Source organism: Arachis hypogaea, chromosome 11 (assembly GCF_003086295.3).
Source record: "Arachis hypogaea cultivar Tifrunner chromosome 11, arahy.Tifrunner.gnm2.J5K5, whole genome shotgun sequence".
In the NCBI taxonomy this organism is placed as follows: Eukaryota; Viridiplantae; Streptophyta; class Magnoliopsida; order Fabales; family Fabaceae; genus Arachis; species Arachis hypogaea.
In genome coordinates, this window is record NC_092046.1 from 109,676,161 (window position 1) to 109,696,754 (window position 20,594).

A 20,594-nucleotide genomic window follows, 5' to 3' on the forward strand; every position below is an offset into this window, starting at 1 on the left:
TTGAGTGGGTGAGTGTAGGTGGGTTGTATGATGGTTTTAGGGGAGTAATGGATGTGAGTGGTGAAGAAGTGATGGGGAAGAGAGATTGAGGTGATTGGTGAAGGGTTCTTGGGAAAGGGTGATATAGGATTATGAGAAGGGAAGGTGAGTGGAGGTAGGTGGGGATCCTGTGGGGTCCACAGATGCTGAGATGATCCTGTGGGGTCCACAGATCCTGAGGTGTCAAGGATTTGCATCCCTGTACCAATTAGGCATGTAAAACGCCTTTGCAAACGCTGAATTGATGCTTGTTCTGGGCGTTCAATGCCCAGATGCAGCATGTTTCTGGCGTTGAACGCCAGTTCTATGCTTGTTTCTGGCGTTCGGCGCCAGCTTTATGCTCTGTTCTGGCGTTGAACGCCAGCCAGATGCTCCTTACTCGCGTTTAAACGTCAGTAAGTCCTTCCTCCAGGGTGTGATTTTCCTTCTGCTGTTTTTGATTCTGTTTTTAATTTTTATTTTTATTTTCGAAATTTAACTTTAAATTTTAATTTTTATTTTTCGAATTCTTTCACCTCTCATCTCCTTCAATTTATTTATTCATCTAGTAACACTTCTCTTCCATCCGAAAATTCGAACCCCATCTCCCTCTCTGTGTTCGAGTTTTTCCTCTTCTCTTCCTTACATTACATTCTTTTCTTCTTCTACTCACATAAAGGAATCTCTATACTGTGACATACGGTGCCAAAAACTTGGGGCACGAATTGCGAATCACACTTTTCGCAACTCGTACCACTAACCAGCAAGTGCACTGGGTCGTCCAAGTAATACCTTACGTGAGTAAGGGTCGATCCCACGGAGATTGTTGGTTTGAAGCAATCTATGGTTATCTTATAAATCTTAGTCAGGAAATCAATTATAATTATCAGTATGGATTGTGAAGAATAAAAGAGCATGGATTAAATACTTGTTGTGCAGTAATGGAGAATATGTTGGAGTTTTGGAGATGCTTTGTCTTCTGAATCTCTGCTTTCTCCCTGTCTTCTTCTTCACGCATGCAAGGTTCCTCCTATGGCAAGCTGTGTGTTGGTGGATCACCTTGGTCCAGGTGCGCTGTCACCGCACGACTAATCATCTGTCAGTTCCCACTCATGCTGGAATATGATCCATTGATCCTTTTGCGTCTGTCACTACGCCCAGCCCTTGTGAGTTTGAAGCTCGTCACAGTCATTCAATCCCTGAATCCTACTCGGAATACCACAGACAAGGTTTAGACTTTCCGGATTCTCAAGAATGCTGCCAATGGATTCTAGCTTATACAACGAAGATTCTGATTAAGGAATCCAAGAGATATTCATTCAATCGAAGGTAGAATGGAGGTGGTTGTCAAGCAAGCGTTCATAGGTTGAGGATGATGATGAGTGTCACGGATCATCACTTCCATTATATTGAAGTGCGAATAAACATCTTAGATAGAAACAAGCGTGTTCGAATAAAAAACAGAAATAGTTGCATTAATTCATCGAAACACAGCAGAGCTCCTCGCCCCCAACAATGGAGTTCAGAGACTCATGCCGTCAAAGAGTACAAAGTTCAGATCTAAAATGTCATGAGTTACAAAATAAATCTCTAAAAGTTGTTTAAATACTAAACTAGTAACCTAGGTTTACAGAAAATGAGTAAACTAAGATAGATGGTGCAAAAATCCATTTCTAGGGCCCACTTGGTGTGTGCTGCGGCTGAGACTTAAGCTTTACACGTGCCTAGGCTGTTTCTGGAGTCAAACGCCAGGTTGTAACCTGTTTTTGGCGTTTAACTCCAATTTGTAACATGTTTCTGGCGTTTAACGCCAGACTGCAACATGGAACTGGCGTTGAACGCCAATTTACGTCGTTTATCCTTGAGCAAAGTATGAACTATTATATATTGCTGGAAAGCCCTGGATGTATACCTTCCAACGCAATTAAGAGCGTGCCATTTGGACTCCTGTAGCTCCAGAAAATCCATTTTGAGTGCAGGGAGGTCAGAATCCAACAGTATCTGCAGTCCTTTTTCAGCCTGAATCAGATTTTTGCTCAGCTCCCTCATTTTCAACCAGAAATTACTTGAAATCATAAAAAAATACACAAACTCATAGTAAAGTCCAGAAATGTGATTTTTATTTAAAAACTAATAAAAATATAATAAAAAGTGACTAAAACATATTAAAAACTACCTAAAAACAATGCCAAAAAGCGTATAAATTATCCGCCCATCACAACACCAAACTTAAATTGTTGCTTGTCCCCAAGCAACTAAAAACAAATTAGGATAAAAAGAAGAGAATATACAATGAATTCCAAAAACATCTATGAAGATCAATCTTAATTAGATGAGCGGGGATATTAGCTTTTTGCTTCTGAATAGTTTTGGCATCTCACTTTATCCTTTGAAGTTCAGAATGATTGGCATCTATATGAACTCAGAATTCAGATAGTGTTATTGATTCTCCTAGTTCAGTATGTTGATTCTTGAACATAGCTACTTTATGAGTCTTGGCCATAGCCCTAAGCACTTTATTTTCCAGTATTACCACCGGATACATACATGCCACAGACACATAACTGGGTGAACCTTTTCAGATTGTGACTCAGCTTTGCTAAAGTCCCCAATTAGAGGTGTCCAGGGTTCTTAAGCACACTCTGTTTTTGCTTTGGATCTCGACTTTAACCGCTCAGTCTCAAGTTTTCACTTTACACCTTCATGCCACAAGCACATGGTTAGGGACAGCTTGGTTTAGCAGCTTAGGCCATGATTTTATTCCTTTAGGCCCTCCTATCCACTGATGCTCAAAGCCTTGGATCCTTTTTATTACCCTTGCCTTTTGGTTTTAAGGGCTATTGGCTTTTTGCTCTTGCCTTTTAGTTTAAAGAGCTTTTGGCTTTTTCTGCTTGCTTTTTCTTTTTTTTGCTCTCTTTTTTTTTCGCATTTTTTTCTGCAAGCTTTGTTCTTCACTGCTTTTTCTTGCTTCAAGAATCATTTTTATGATTTTTCAGATTATCAAATAACATTTCTCCTTTTTCATCATTCTCTCAAGAGCCAACAATTTTAACATTCATAAACAACAAATTCAAAAGACATATGCACTGTTCAAGCATTCATTCAGAAAACAGAAAGTATTGCCACCACATCAAAATAATTAAACTATTTTAAAATTCAAAATTCATGTACTTCTTTTTCTTTTTCAGAAAACATTTTTCATTTAAGAAAGGTGATGGATTCATAGGACATTCATATCTTTAAGACATAGACACTTAGATACTAGTGATCATGTAATAAGACCCAAACATAAATAAACATAAAGCATAGTAAACAAAAAACAGAGAAATAAGAGCAAGGAGATTAAGGAACGGGTCCACCTTAGTGAGGGTGGCGTCTTCCTCTTCTTGAGGAACCAATGGTGCTGTTGAGCTCCTCTACGTCTCTTTCTTGTCTTTGTTGCTCCTTCCTCATAGCTCTTTGATCTGCAGTCAAATGCTCTACCACTAAACTATGGACCCTTGAGATGAACCTCTCCATCTCTCATGACTCGGGGGTCGAAGCAACTGCCTTCCTTTTCCTCTTTCTAGAGGTTTCTCCGGCCTTAGGTGCCATAAATGGTTATGGAAAAACAAAAAGCAATGCTTTTACCACACCAAACTTAAAAGGTTTGCTCGTCCTCGAGCAAAAGAAGAAAGAAGTGGAGAAGATGGAGGAGATGGAGGTGTGTGAATGGGTGGGTTTGGGAGGGAAATGGTTTGAATTTGAATGGTGAGGTAGGTGGGGATCCTGTGGGGTCCATAGATCCTGATGGAATCCTGTGGGATCCACATATCCTGTAGAGGATCTTGTGGGGTCCACAGATCAAGTGGGGTCAAGGACTTAACATCCCTGCTCCAATTAGGCGTGTAAAATGCCCTTGCTGTGCAATCCTGGCGTTTAACGCCAGACTGCTGCTTGTTTCTGGTGTTAAACGCCCAAATGTAGCCTGTTTCTGGCGTTTAACGCCAGGCAGATGCTTGTTTCTGGCGTTAAACGCCAGCTTGGTGCTTATTTCTAGCTTTAAACGCCAGACAGATGCTTGTTTCTGGCGTTTAAACGCCAGACTGCTCTCCTCCAGGGTGTGCTATTTTCAATGCTATTTTTCGTTCTGTTTTTGATTTTTTTTTTTTCAGTAGTTTTTGTGACTTCACATGATCATCAACCTAATAAATCATGAAATAACAAAAAGAAAATAAAATAGATATGATTAAATAACATTGGGTTGCCTCCCAACAAGCGCTTCTTTAATGTCAATAGCTTGACAGTGAGCTCTCATGGAGCCTCACAGATAATCAAAGCAAGGTTGGAATCTCCCAACACCAAACTTAGAGTTTGGTTGTGGCCTCCCAACACCAAACTTAGAGTTTGAATGTGGGGGTTTTATTTGACTCTGTATTGAGAGAAGCTTTTTATGCTTCCTCTCCATGGTTACAGAAGGAGAACCTTGTGTCTTATAGTTTGCAATGTCTGCAAACCACAGAGCTTCCTGAATAGAAAACAATTGCTCATCCGAAAAGGTTTCAGAGATCTCAGTAGGAGGGGGGATGCTCCTGCTACTGGTTCTATTCGGGAGAGGTGATCAGCTACTTGATTCTCTGTCCCTTTTTTGTCTCTTATTTCTATATCAAACTCTTGCAGAAGCAACACCCATCTTATGAGCCTGGGTTTTGATTCCTGCCTTGTGAGTAGATATTTAAGAGCAGCATGGTCAGTATAAACAATCACTTTTGATCCTACTAAGTATGATCTAAACTTGTCAATGGCATAAACCACTGCAAGCAATTCTTTTTCTATGGTTGTGTAATTTTTCTGGGCATCATTTAAAACACGGCTAGCATAATAAATGACATGCAGAAGCTTGTCATAACTCTGCCCCAGTACTGCACCAATGACATGGTCACTGGCATCACACATTAGTTCAAATGGTAATGTCCAGTCTGGTGCAGAAATAACTGGTGCTGTGACCAACTTAGCTTTCAGAGTCTCAAACGCTTGCAGACACTCTGTGTCAAACACAAATGGCATGTTAGCAGCTAGCAGATTGCTCAGGGGTTTTGTAATTTTTGAAAAATCCTTTATAAACCTCCTGTAGAATCCTGCATGCCCCAGAAAGCTTCTGATTGCCTTAACATTAGCAGGTGGTGGTAATTTTTTAATTACTTCCACTTTAGCTTGATCCACCTCTATCCCCTTGTTTGAAATTTTATGCCCAAGGACAATTCCTTCAGTCACTATAAAGTGACATTTTTCCCAGTTTAAAACTAGGTTGGTCTCTTGGCATCTTTTCAGAACAAGTGCTAAATGGTCAAGGCAGGAGCTGAATGAGTCTCCAAATACTGAAAAGTCATCCATGAAGACTTCCAGAAATTTCTCTACCATATCAGAGAAGATAGAGAGCATGCACCTCTGAAAGGTTGCAGGTGCATTGCACATACCAAAAGGCATTCTTCTGTATGCAAATACTCCAAATGGACATATGAATGCTGTTTTCTCTTAGTCCTGAGGATCTACTGCAATTTGGTTATAACCTGAATAGCCATCCAAAAAGCAGTAGTATTCATGACCTGCTAGTCTTTCTAGCATCTGGTCTATGAATGGTAAAGGGAAGTGATCCTTCCTGGTGGCTATATTGAGCCTTCTATAGTCAATACACATACGCCACCCTGTAACTGTTCTTGTAGGAACCATTTTATTTTTTTCATTATGAACCACTGTCATACCTCCCTTCTTAGGGACAACATGGATAGGACTCACCCAGGGGCTATCAGAAATAGGATAAATAATCCCAGCCTCTAGTAACTTAGTAACCTCTTTCTGCACCACCTCCTTCATGGTGGAATTTAGCCGCCTCTGTGGTTGAACCACTGGCTTAGCATCATCCTCCAATAGGATCTTGTGCATGCATCTGGCTGGGCTAATGCCCTTAAGATCACTTATGGACCACCCAAGAGCTGTCTTGTGTGTACTTAGCACCTGAATTAGTGCTTTCTCTTCCTGTGGGTCTAAAGCAGAGCTTATGATTACAGGAAAAGTGTCACCTTCTCCCAGAAATGCATATTTCAGGGATGGTAGTAGTGGTTTGAGCTCGGGTTTAGGAGGTTTCTCCTCTTCCTGAGGAGTTTTCAGAGGTTCTTTTATTTCGTCTGGTTCCTCCAGATCAGGCTGAACATCTTTAAAAATGTCCTCTAGCTCTGATTCGAGACTCTCAGTCATATTGACCTCTTCCACCAGGGAGTCAATAATATCAATGCTCAGGCAGTCGTCTGATGTGTCTGGATGTTGCATAGCTTTGACAACATTCAACTTAAATTTATCCTCATTGACTCTCAGGGTTATCTCCCCTTTTTGGAAGTCAATGAGGGTTCGTCTAGTAGCTAGGAATGGTCTTCCTAGAATGAGAGTGGCACTCTTGTGCTCCTCTATTTCCAGCACTACAAAGTCAGTAGGGGAGGTAAATGGCCCAACCTTGACAATCATGTCCTCAATTATGCCTGATGGGTATTTAATGGAGCCATCATCAAGTTGAAGACAGATCCGGATTAGTTTGACCTCTTCAGTCAAGCCAAGCTTTCTGATAGTGGATGCAGGGATTAGGTTGATGCTTGCCCCAAGATCACATAAAGCTGTCTTGGTGCAATTACCCTCTAATATGCATGGCATCATAAAGCTCCCGGGATCTTTAAGCTTTTCTGGGAAGCTTTTCAGAATGACTGCACTGCATTTTTCAGTGAGGAGAACTCTTTCAGTTTCTCTCTAATCCTTCTTATGACTCAAGATATCTTTCATGAACTTGGTATAAGAGGGTATTTGCTCAAGTGCCTCTGCAAACGGAATCTTTATTTCAAGAGTCCTCAGATAGTCTGCAAAGCGAGCAAATTACTTATCCTGCTCCTCTTGGCAGAGTTTTTGAGGATAAGGTATCTTGGCTTTGTACTCCTCAACCTTGGTTGCTGCAGGTTTATTTCCTACAGAAGTGGTTGGAAAAGCCTTTTTAGAGGGGTTGTTATCAGCACTTGTGTGTGTCTGATCCCTCACTGGCATTTGAATGCCAGGGTTAGAAGCTTGATTAGCGTTGGACGCCAACTTCCTACCTATTTCTGGCGTTTGAACGCCAGAACTGAGCTTCGATTGGGCGTTTGACGCCAGCTCCTTGCCTGTTCCTGGCGTTTGAACGCCAGAGTTATTCCTCTCTGGGCTCTTACTGTCCTCAGAGGGATTTTGGATAGCAGGTTGTTCATTTCTTGGCTTTCTGCTGCCTTGAAGTGAGGTATTTAATGTTTTCCCACTTCTTAATTGAATTGCTTGGCACTCTTCCGTTATTTGTTTTGATAGCTGCTGTTCTGTTTGCTTCAACTGTACTTCCATATTCAAATTATCTATTCTTGTGTCTTGTAGTATCTCCTTGAATTCGGCCAGCTATTTTGTTAGAAAGTCTAATTGCTGATTGAATTCAGTAATTTATTTTGCAGGACTGAGTTCAACAGTTACTGTTTTAGCCTCTTCTTTCATGGAAGATTCACTGCTTAGGTACAGATGCTGATTCCTGGCAACTGTATCAATAAGCTCTTGAACCGTCAGTTGTTCAAACTCGAACAATCCCCACCTACTCCACCTTTTCTTCTCTACTCTTCCCACCTTTTCATAACACTCTTCCCCAAATACCCTTCACCAATCACCTCCATTACTCTTCCAAAACCATCATACAACCTACCTACACCCACCCACTCAAATTCAAACCATTCACACACCTCCATCTCCTCCATTTTCTTCTTCTTCTACTCACTTCTTTCTTCTTTTGCTCGAGAACGAGCAAACCTTCTAAGTTTGGTGTGGTAAAAGCATTGCTTTTTGTTTTTCCATAACCATTTATGGCACCTAAGGCCAGAGAAACCTCTAGAAAGAGGAAAGGGAAGACAAAAGCCTCCACCTCCAAGTCATGGGAGATGGAAAGATTCATCTCAAGGGTCCATAACTCAGTAGTAAAGCATTTGACTGCAGATCAAAAAGCTATGAGGAAGGAGCAACAAAGACAAGGAAGAGACATAGAGGAGCTCAAGAGCACCATTGGTTCTTCAAGAAGAGGAAGACGCCACCCTCACTAAGGTGGACACGTTCCTTAATCTCCTTATTCTTATTTCTCTGTTCTTCGTTTATTATGCTTTATGTTTATTTATATTTGGGTCTTATTACATGATCACTAGTATCTAAGTGTCTATGTCTTAAAGATATGAATGTCCTATGAATCCATCACCTTTCTTAAATGAAAAATGTTTTCTGAAAAAGAAAAAGAAGTACATGAATTTTGAATTTTAAAATAGTTTCATTATTTTGATGTGGTGGCAATACTTTTTGTTTTCTGAATGAATGCTTGAACAGTGCATATGTCTTTTGAATTTGTTGTTTATGAATGTTAAAATTGTTGGCTCTTGAAAGAATGATGAAAAAGGAGAAATGTTATTTGATAATCTAAAAAATCATAAAAATGATTCTTGAAGCAAGAAAAAGCAGTTCAATTAAGAAGTGGGAAAACATTAAATACCTCACTTCAAGGTAGCAGGAAGCCAAGAAAAGAATAAACTGCTATCCAAATTCCCTCTGAGGACAGTAAGAGCCCAGAGAGGAATAACTCTGGCGTTCAAATGCCAGAAACAGGCAAGGATTTGGCGTCAAACGCCCAATGGAAGCTCAGTTCTGGCGTTCAAACGCCAGGAACAAGTAAGGAGTTGGCGTCCAATGACACTCCAGCTTCTAACCCTGGCATTCAAATGCTAGTGAGGGATCAGACACACACAAGTGCTGATAACAACCCCTCTAAAAAGGCTTCTCCAACCATCTCTGTAGGAAATAAACCTGCAGCAACTAAGGTTGAGGAATATAAAGCCAAGATACCTTATCCTCAAAAACTCCGCCAAGAGGAGCAGGATAAGCAATTTGCTCGCTTTGCAGATTATCTCAGGACTCTTGAAATAAAGATTCCATTTGCAGAGGCACTTGAGCAAATACCTTCTTATGCCAAGTTCATGAAAGAGATCTTGAGTCATAAGAAGGATTGGAGAAAAACTGAAAGAGTTCTACTCACTGAAGAATGCAGTGCAGTCATTCTGAAAAGCTTTCCAGAAAAGCTTAAAGATCCCAGAAGCTTTCTGATACCATGCATATTAGAGGGTAATTTCACCAAGACAGCTTTATGTGATCTTGGGGCAAGCATCAACCTAATACCTGCATCCACTATCAGAAAGCTTGGTTTAACTGAAGAAGTTAAACCAACCCGGATATGTCTCCAACTTGCTGATGGCTCCATTAAATACCCATCAGGCGTGATTGAGGACATGATTGTCAGGGTTGGGCCATTCGCCTTTCCCACTGACTTTGTAGTGCTGGAAATGGAGGAGCACAAGAGTGCTACTCTCATTCTAGGAAGACCTTTCCTAGCAACTGGACGAACTCTCATTGATGTCTGAAAGGGGGAAGTAACCCTGAGAGTCAATAAGGATGAGTTTAAGTTGAATGCTGTCAAGGCCATGCAGCATCCAGACACACCAAAAGACTGCATGAAAGTTGATCTCATTGACTCTTTGGTAGAGGAGGTCAACATGGCTGAGAGTCTCGAATCAGAGCTGGAAGACATCTTTAAAGATGTTCAGCCTGATTTGGAGGGTTCAGAGGAATTGAAAGAGCCTCTGAGACTTCCTCAGGAAGAGGAGAAACCTCCTAAACCCGAGCTCAAACCATTACCACCATCCCTGAAATATGCATTTCTGGGAGAAGGTGACACTTTTCCAATGATCATAAGCTCTGCTTTGAATTCACAGGAAGAGGAAGCACTACTTCAAGTGCTAAGGACACACAAGACAACTCTTGGGTGGTCCATAAGTGACCTTAAGGGCATAAGCCCAGCTAGATGCATGCACAAGATCCTATTGGAGGATGATGCTAAGCCAGTGGTTCAACCACAGAGGCGGTTAAATCCAACCATGAAGGAAGTGGTGCAGAAAGAGGTCACCAAGTTACTGGAGGCTGGGATTATTTATCCTATTTCTAATAGCCCCTGGGTGAGCCCTGTCCAAGTTGTCCCCAAAAAGGAAGGCATGAAGTGGTTCATAATGAAAAAAATGAACTGGTTCCTACAAGAACAGTTACAGGGTGGCGCATGTGTATTGACTACAGAAGGCTCAATACAGCCACCAGAAAGGATCATTTTCCTTTACCATTCATAGACCAGATGCTAGAAAGACTAGCAGGTCATGATTATTACTTCTTTTTGGATGGCTATTCAGGCTACAACCAAATTGCAGTAGATCCCCAAGATCAAGAGAAAACAGCATTCACATGTCCATCTGGAGTGTTTGCTTACAGAAGGATGCCATTTGGGCTGTGTAATGCGCCTGCAACCTTTCAGAGATGCATACTCTCTATTTTCTCTGATATGGTGGAAAATGTTTTAGAAGTCTTCATGGATGACTTCTCAGTATATGGAGACTCATTCAGCTTCTGTCTTGATCACCTGACACTGGTTCTGAAAAGATGCCAAGAGACTAACCTGGTTTTAAACTGGGAAAAATGTCACTTTATGGTGACTGAAGGGATTGTCCTTGGGCACAAGATTTCGAACAAGGGAATAGAGGTGGATCAAGCTAAGGTAGAGGTAATTGAAAAATTACCACCACCTGCCAATGTTAAGGCAATCAGAAGATTTCTGGGGCATGCAGGATTCTATAGGAGGGTTATAAAGGATTTTTCAAAAATTGCAAAACCTCTGAGCAATCTGCTAGCTGCTGACACGCCATTTGTGTTTGACACAGAGTGTCTGCAGGCGTTTGAAACTCTGAAAGCTAAGCTGGTCACAGCACCAGTTATTTCTGCACCAAACTGGACATTACCATTTGAACTAATGTGTGATGCTAGTGACCATGCCATTGGTGCAGTACTGGGACAGAGGCATAACAAACTTCTGCATGTCATTTATTATGCTAGCCGCATTTTAAATGATGCCCAGAAAAATTACACAACCACAGAAAAAGAATTGCTTGTAGTGGTTTATGCCATTGACAAGTTTAGGTCATACTTAGTAGGATCAAAAGTGATTATGTATACTGACCATGCTGCTCTTAAATATCTACTCACAAAGCAGGATTCAAAACCCAGGCTCATAAGATGGGTGTTGCTTCTACAAGAGTTTGATATAGAAATAAGAGACAGAAAGGGACAGAGAACCAAGTGGCTGATCATCTATCCCGGATAGAGCCAGTAGAAGGGACGTCCTTCCCCTCTATTAAGATCTCTGAAACCTTTCCGGATGAGCAATTGTTTGCCATCCAGGAAACACCATGGTTCGCAAACATTGTAAACTATAAAGCTGCAAGGTTCATACCCAAGGAGTACAGCAAGCAACAAAAGAAAAAATTAATTACTGATGCAAAGTACTACCTGTGGGATGAACCATATCTCTTTAAGAGATGTGCAGACGGAATAATCCGTAGGTTTGTGCCTAGAGAAGAAGCACAGAAGATCCTATGGCATTGTCATGGATCACAATATGGAGGACATTTTGGAGGTGAGCGAACAGCCACAAAAGTCCTCCGATGTGGCTTCTACTGGCCCACTCTCTATAAAGACTCCCGAGAGTTTGTGCGTAACTGTGATAGCTGCTAGAGAGCTGGTAATCTGCTTCACAGTTACGCCATGCCTCAGCAAGGAATCTTAGAGATTGAGTTGTTTGACGTATGGGGTATTGACTTCATGGGGCCTTTCCCACCATCATACTCAAACACTTATATTCTGGTGGCAGTCGACTATGTATCCAAATGGGTAGAGGCCATTGCCACACCCACTAATGATACTAAGACAGTGCTGAAGTTCCTCCAGAAACATATCTTCAGCAGGTTTGGTGTCCCTAGAGCACTAATTAGTGATGGGGGCACTCACTTCTGCAACAAACAACTTTACTCTGCTATGGTCCGGTATGGAATCAGTCACAAGGTGGCAACTCTGTATTATCCACAGATAAATGGGCAAGCTAAAGTCTCTAATAGAGAAATAAAAAGAATCCTAGAATGGACTGTAAGTACCCGTAGAAAGGATTGGGCGAGAAGCTTGGATGATGCTCTGTGGGCTTACAGAACAACATTCAAGACTCTTATAGAGACCTCTCCATACCAGCTTGTGTATGGTAAGGCCTGTCATCTGCCCGTGGAACTGGAGCATAAGGCCTACTGGGCAACCAGATTCCTAAACTTTGATGCCAAATTAGCTAGAGAAAAAAGATTGCTCCAACTGAATGAGCTAGAGGAATTCAAACTCACTGCTTTCAAAAATGCCAAGCTTTACAAGGGGAAAGCAGAGATTCAGAAGACAAAGCATGTCCAAAACTCCAACATATTCTGCATTACTGCATAACAAGTATTTAATTCATGCTCTTTTATTTTCCGCAATCCAAACTAATAATTATAATTGATTTCCTGACTAAGAATTACAAGATAACCATAGATTGCTTCAAACCAACAATCTCCGTGGGATCACCCTTACTCACGTAAGATATTACTTGGACGACCCAGTGCACTTGCTGGTTAGTGGTACGAGTTGCGAAAAGTGTGATTTTGTGATGAGCGGATAATTTATACGCTTTTTGGCATTGTTTTTAGGTAGTTTTTAATATGTTTTAGTCACTTTTTATTATTTTTTATTAGTATTTAAATAAAATTCATATTTCTGGACTTACTATGAGTTTGTGTGTTTTTCTGTGATTTCAGGTAGGCTGAAATTGAGGGAGCTGAGCAAAAATCTGATTCAGGCTGAAAAAGGACTGCAGATGTTGTTGGATTCTGACCTCCCTGCACTCGAAATGGAATTTCTGGAGCTACAACAGTCCAAATGGCGCGCTCTTAATTGCGTTGGAAAGTAGACATCCAGGGCTTTCCAGTAATATATAATAGTCTATCATTTGCTCAAGGATAGATGACGTAAACTGGCGTTCAACGCCAGTTCCATGCTGAAGTCTGGCGTTCAGCGCCAGAAACAGGTTACAAGTTGGAGTTCAACGCCAGAAATAGGTTACAACCTGGCGTTCAACTCCAGAAATAGCCCAGGCACGTGAGAAGCTTAAGTCTCAGCCCCAGCACACACCAAGTGGGCCCCAGAAGTGGATTTCTACACTATCTATCATAGTTTACGCATTTTCTGTAAACCTAGGTTACTAGTTTAGTATTTAAACAACTTTTAGAAATTTATTTTGTACCTCATGACATTTTAGATCTGAACTTTGTACTCTTTGATGGCATGAGTCTCTAAACTCCATTGTTGGGGGTGAGGAGCTCTACAGCGTCTCGATGAATTAATGCAATTATTTATGTTTTCCATTCAAACACGCTTGTTCCTATCTAAGATGTTCATTCGCGCTTCACTATGAAGAAGGTGATGATCTGTGACACTCATCACCTTCCTCAATCCATGAACGTGTGCCTGACAACCACCTCCGTTCTACATCAGATTGAATGAGTATCTCTTAGATTTCTTAATCAGAATCTTCGTGGTATAAGCTAGGATTGATGGCGGCATTCATGAGAATCCGGAAAGTCTAAACCTTGTCTGTGGTATTCCGAGTAGGATTCAAGGATTGAATGGCTGTGAAGAGCATCAAACTCACGATTGTTGAGCGTAGCGACAGACGCAAAAGGATCAATGGATCTTATTCCGACATGATCGAGAACCAACAGATGATTAGCCGTGCTGTGACAGAGCATTTGGACCATTTTCACTGAGAGGATGGGAAGTAGCCATTGACAACGGTGACACCCTACATACAACTTGCCATGGAAGGAGCCTTGCGTGTGTGAAGAGGAGTACAAGAGAAAAGCTGAAATTCAGATGACAATGCATCTCCAAAACTCCAACATATTCTCCATTACTGCATAACAAGTATTTATTTCATGCTCTTTTATTCTTCGCAATTTAAATTGATAATTATAATTGATATCCTGACTAAGAGTTACAAGATAACCATAGATTGCTTCAAGCCAACAATCTCCGTGGGATTCGACCCTAACTCACGTAAGGTATTACTTGGACGACCCAGTGCACTTGCTGGTTAGTTGTGCGAAATTGTAAGAAATAGTAATATTGACATTGACATACACAATTTTGTGCACCAAGTTTTTGGCGCCGTTGCCGGGGATTGTTTCCAAACTATCAATGAAACTTAGCTCCAATCAGATGAGCGGGACTTGTAGCTTTTTGCCTCTTGAATAGTTTTGGCATCTCACTTTATCCATTGAAGTTCAGAATGATTGGCATCTAGAGGAACTCAGAGTTCAGATAGTGTTATTGATTTTCCTAGTTCAGTATGTTGATTCTTGAACACAGCTACCTTATTGGTCTTGGCCGTGGCCCTAAGCACTTTGTTTTTCAGTATTACCACCGGATACACAAATGCCACAGACAGATAACTGGGTGAACCTTTTCAGATTGTGACTCAGCTTTGCTAAAGTCCCCAATTAGAGGTGTCCAGGGTTCTTAAGCACACTCTTTTTTTGCTTTGGACCTTGACTTTAACTGCTCAGTCTCAAGTTTTCACTTGACACCTTCACGCCACAAGCATATGGTTAGGGACAGCTTGGTTTAGCCGCTTAGGCCAGGATTTTATTCCTTTAGGCCCTCCTATCCACTGATGCTCAAAGCCATGGATCCTTTTTATTACCCTTGCCTTTTGGTTTTAAGGGCTATTGGCTTTTTGCTCTTGCCTTTTGGTTTAAAGAGCTTTTGGCTTTTTCTGCTTGCTTTTTCTTTTTCTATTTTTTTCGCTATTTTTTTTTTACATTTTTTTTTTGCAAGCTTTTGTATTCACTGCTTTTTCTTGCTTCAAGAATCATTTTTATGATTTTTTAGATTATCAAATAACATTTCTCCTTTTCATCATTCTTTCAAGAGCCAACATATTTAACATTCATAAACAACAACTTCAAAAGACATATGCACTGTTCAAGCATACATTCAGAAAACAAAAAGTATTGCCACCACATCAAAATAATTAAACTAGTTTCAAGGATGAATTCGAAACCATGTACTTCTTGTTCTTTTGTAATTAAAACATTTTTCATTCAAGAGAGGTGATGGATTTATATTCATAACTTTAAGGCATAGAAACTTAAATACTAATGATGATGTAATAAGACACAAACATAGATAAACATTTAACATAAAAAGCGAAAAACAGAAAATTTAAGAACAAGGAATGAGTCCACCTTAGTGATGGTGGCGTTTCCTTCTTGAGGAACCAATAATGTCCTTGAGCTCTTCTATGTCTCTTCCTTGTCTTTGTTGCTCCTCCCTCATTGCTCTTTGATCTTCTCTAATTTCATGAAGGATGATGGAGTGCTCTTGATGTTCCACCCTTAGTTGTCCCATGTTGGAATTTAATTCTCCTAGGGAGGTGTTGAGTTGCTCCCAAAAATTCTGTGGAGGAAGGTGCATCCCTTGAGGCATCTCAGGGACTTATTGGTTACGAGCTTCTTCATGCGTCCCTTGAGATCCATGAATAGGCTCTCTTGTTGGCTCCATCCTTTCCTTAGTGATGGGCTTATCTTCATCAATGAGAATATCTCCCTCTATGTCAATCCCAGCCGAATTGCATAGATGGCAAATGAGGTGAGGAAAGGCTAACCTTGCCATAGTGGAGGACTTGTCAGCCACCTTGTAAAGTTCTTGAGGTATAATCTCATGAACCTCCACTTCCTCCCCAATCATGATACTGTGGATCATGATGGCCCGGTCTACAGTAACTTCAGACCGGTTGCTAGTGGGAATGATTGAGCGTTGAATAAACTCCAACCATCCTCTAACTACAGGCTTAAGGTCCAGTCTTCTCAGTTGAACCGGTTTGCCTTTTGAGTCAATCTTCCATTGAGCTCCTTCCACACATATGTCCATGAGGACTTGGTCCAACCTTTGATCAAAGTTTACTCTTCTTGTGTAGGGGCGTGCGTTCTCTTCCATGATTGGCAAGTTGAATGCCAGCCTTACATTTTCCGGACTGAAATCTAAGTAGTTCCCCAGAACCATGGTGAGCCAAGGCTTTGGATTTGGGTTCACACTTTGATCATGGTTTCTAGTGATCCATGCGTTTGCATAGAACTCTTGAACTATTAGGATTCTGACTTGTTGAATGGGGTTAGTTAGGGCTTCCCAACCTCTTCTTTGGATCTCATGTCGGATCTCCGGATACTCATTTTTCTTGAGTTTGAAAGGGACCTCAGGGATCACCTTCTTCTTGGCCACAACATCATAGAAGTGTTCTTGATGGGCTTTGGAGATGAATCTTTCCATCTCCCATGACTCAGAGGTGGAAGCTTTTATCTTCCCTTTCCCTTTTCTAGAGGTTTCTCCGGTCTTAGCTGCCATCAATGGTAATGGGAAAACAAAAAGCTTATGTTTTTACCACACCAAACTTAGAAAATTGCTCGTCCTCGAGCAAGAGAAGAAAGAAAAGAAGTAGAAGAAGAGAAAATATGGAGGAGAGTGAGGGGGGTGTATTCGGCCAAGGTATAGAAGGTAGGGTTGTGTTGGGTGAAAATGAAGGATGGATAGAGGGGTTTATATAGTGAGGGGGGAGGGAGTAGGTTCGGCCATATTGGGTGGGTTTGGGTGGAAAAGTGATTTTGAATTTTGAAAGTAGGTGGGGTTTATGGGGAAGAGTAGATGGATGTGAGTGGTGGTAGGTGGTAATAGGGAAGAGAGATTGAGGTGATTGGTGAAGGGTTTTGGGGAAGGGTGTTTATTGGGAAGAGAGGATGAATGTTGAGAAGAGGAAAGGATATAAGTGGAGGTAGGTGGGGATCCTGTGGGGTCCACAGATGCTGAGATGATCCTGTAGGGTCCACAGATCCTGAGGTGTCAAGGAATTGCATCCCTGTACCAATTAGGCATGTAAAACGCCTTTGCATGCAATTCTGGCATTTAAACGCTGAATTGATGCTTGTTCTGGGCGTTCAACGCCCAGATGCAGCATGTTTCTGGCGTTGAACACCAGTTCTATGCTTGTTTCTGGCGTTCAGCGCCAGCTCTATGCTCTGTTCTAGTGTTGAACGCCAGCCAGATGCTCCTTACTGGCGTTTAAATGCCAGTAAGTCCTTCCTCCAGGGTGTGATTTTCCTTCTATTGTTTTTGATTCTATTTTTAATTTTTGTATTTATTTTGTGACTCCACATGATCATAAACCTAATAAAACATGAAAGAACAATAAAAATAAAAATAAAAATAGATAAATAAAAATTGGGTTGCCTCCCAACAAGCGCTTCTTTAATGTCAATAGCTTGACAGTGGGCTCTCGTGGAGCCACACAGGTGATCAGGTCAATTTTATAGACTCCCAACACGAAACTTAGAGTTTGGATATGGGAGTTCAATACCAAACTTAGAGTTTGGCTGAGGCCTCCCAACACCAAACTTAGAGTTTGACTGTGGGGGCTTTAGTTGACTCTGTACTGAGAGAAGCTTTTCATGCTTCCTCTCCATTGTTACAGAAGGAGATCTTTAAGTTTTAAACACAAGGTTGTCCTCATTCAGTTGAAGGACCAACTCTCCTCTGTCCACATCAATCACAGCTCTTGCTGTGGCTAGGAAGGGTCTTCCAAGGATGATGGATTCATCCTCATCCTTTCCAGTGTCTAGGATTATGAAATCAGCAGGGATGTAAAGGCCTTCAACCCTTACTAGCACGTCCTCTACTAGTCCATAAGCCTATTTTCTTGAGTTGTTTGCCATCTCTAATGAGATTCTGGCAGCTTGCACCTCAAAGATTCCCAGTTTCTCCATTACGGAGAGGGGCATGAGGTTTATCCCTGACCCAAGGTCACATAAAGCCTTCTCAAAGGTCATGGTGCCTATGGTACAAGGTATTAAGAATTTTCTAGGATCCTATTTCTTCTGAGGTAATGTCAGTTGATCCAGATTATTCAGTTCATTGATGAGCAAGGGAGGTTCATCTTCCCAAGTCTCATTATCAAATAATTTGGCATTTAGCTTCATAATTGCACCAAGGTACTTGGCAACTTGCTCTTCAGTAACATCCTCATTCTCTTCAGAAGAAGAATACTCATCAGAGCTCATGAAGGGCATAAGGAGGTTCATTGGAATCTCTATGGTCTCTAGATGAGCCTTAGAGTCCTTTGGTTTCTCAGAGGGAAACTCCTTGTTGATCACTGGACGTCCCAGGAGGTCTTCCTCATTGGGATTCACGTCCTCTTCCTCCCCTGTAGGTTCGGCCATGATTGTTATATCAATGGCCTTGCACTCTCTCTTTGGATTCTCTTCTGTATTGCTTGGGAGAGTACTAGGAGGGGTTTCAGTGATTCCTTTACTCAGCTGGCCCACTTGTGCTTCCAAATTTCTAATAGAAGACCTTGTTTCATTCATGAAACTCACAGTGGCCTTAGATAGATCAGAGACTAAATTTTCTAAGCTAGATGGATTCTGCTCAGAATTCTCTGTCTGTTGCTGAGTGGGTGATGGAAAAGGTTTACTATTGTTAAACCTGTTTCTTCCACCATTATTAAAGCCTTGTTGAGGCTTTTGTTGATCCTTTCATGAGAAATTTGGATGATTTCTCCATGAGGGGTTATAGGTGTTTCCATAAGGTTCACCCATGTAATTCACCTCTGCTATTGCAGGGTTCTCAGGATCATAAGCTTCTTCTTCAGAAGATGCCTCTTTAGTACTGTTAGATGATTCCTTCAATCCATTCAGACTCTGAGAGATCATATTGACTTGCTGAGTCAGTATTTTATTCTGAGCCAATATGGCATTCAGAGTATCAATTTCAAGAACTCCCTTCCTCTGAGGCGTCCCATTACTTACAGGATTCCTCTCAGAAGTGTACATGAACTGGTTATTTGCAACCATGTCAATGAGTTCCTGAGCTTCTGCAGGTATTTTCTTTAGGTGAATGGATCCACCTGCAGAATGGTCCAATGATATCTTTGATAACTCAGACAGACCATCATAGAATATATCCAGGATGGTCCATTCTGAAAGCATGTCAGAAGGACACTTTTTGGTTAGTTCCTTGTATCTCTCCCAAGCTTCATTGAGGGATTCTCTTTCTTTCTGTCTGAAGGTTTGAACATCCACTCTAAGCTTGCTAAGCTTTTGAGGAGGAAAGAACTTGGCTAAGAAAGTCGTCACCAGCTTATCCCAAGAGTTCAGGCTATCTTTAGGTTGAGAGTCCAACCATACTCTAGCTCTGTCTCTTACAGCAAATGGGAAAATCATAAGCCTGTAGACCTCGGGATCAACCCCATTGGTCTTAACAGTATCACAGATCTGCAAGAATTCAGTTAAGAACTGAAAGGGATCTTCAAATGGAAGTCTATAAAACTTGCAGTTTTGTTGCATCAGAGAAACTAATTGAGGTTTAAGCTCAAAGTTGTTTGCTCCAATGGCAGGAATTGAGATGCTTCTTTCATGTAAATTGGAATTAGGTGCAGTGAAGTCACCAAGCATCCTCCTTGCAGTGTTGTTAGGTGCGTCTGCCATCTCCTTTTCTTGTTCGAAAATTTCTGTAAGGTTGTCTCTAGATTGTTGTATTTTAGCTTCTCTTAGTTTCCTTTTCAGAGTCCTTTCAGGTTCTGGATCAGCTTCAACAAGAATGCCCTTTTCCTTGTCCCTGCTCATATGAAAGAGAAGAGAACAAGAAAAGAAGAGGAATTCTCTATGTTACTGTAAAGAGGTTCCTTATTGTTAGTAGAAGAAGAAAGGGAATAAGAGTGAAGAAGAATGGATAATCCAAACACAAGGGTAAGGATAGGAGCAGAGATATGAGATGAAAAGAAGTGTTAGTAGATGAATAAATAAATAGAAGGAGATGAGAGAGAGAAATTTTCGAAAATAATTTTTGAAAAGGAGTTGATGATTTTCCAAAATTAAAAGGGAAATAAAATTAAAATTAAAATTTAAAACAATTAATTAATTAAAAAGAATTTTTAAAAAAGAGGGAGGTATTTTTGAAAATTAGAGAGAGAAGAGTAGTTAGGTGGTTTTGAAAAAGATAAAAAATAAACAAAAAGTCAATTAGTTAGTTGATTGAAAAAGATTTGAAAATCAATTTTGAAAAGATAAGAAGATAAGAAGTTGGAAAAAATATTTTAAAATCAAATTTTTGGAAAAGATAAATTTTGAAAAAGATATGATATAAAGGATATGATAAAAAGATATGATTAAAATTAATTTTGAAAAAGATTTGAATTTTAAAATCAAAATTAATGACTTGACTCACAAGTAATCACAAGATATGATTCTAGAACTTAAAGTTTGAATCTTTCTTAACAAGAAAGTAACAAACTTGAAATTTTTGAATCAAAACATTAATTGTTAATAATATTTTCGAAAATTATGAGATAAAATTAAGAAAAAGATTTTTGAAAAATATTTTTAAAATTTTTGAAAATAAATAAGAAAAATGAAAAAGATTTGATTTTTTTGAAGAAGATTTTGAAAAGATAAGATTTTTAAATTGAAAATTTGATTTTACTCATAAGAAACAACTAATTTTGAAAACTTTTTGAAAAA

The 20,594-nt window shown here is 40.4% G+C and overlaps 1 non-coding gene across 1 annotated transcript; it reads left to right on the plus strand.

The window, feature by feature from the left end:
- Positions 1-19,058: 19,058 nt before the first annotated feature.
- LOC112724798 (small nucleolar RNA R71) lies at positions 19,059-19,166 on the plus strand. The gene has a single exon (XR_003163943.1). It is a non-coding gene; the product is annotated as a small nucleolar RNA R71 (small nucleolar RNA).
- Positions 19,167-20,594: the final 1,428 nt, after the last annotated feature.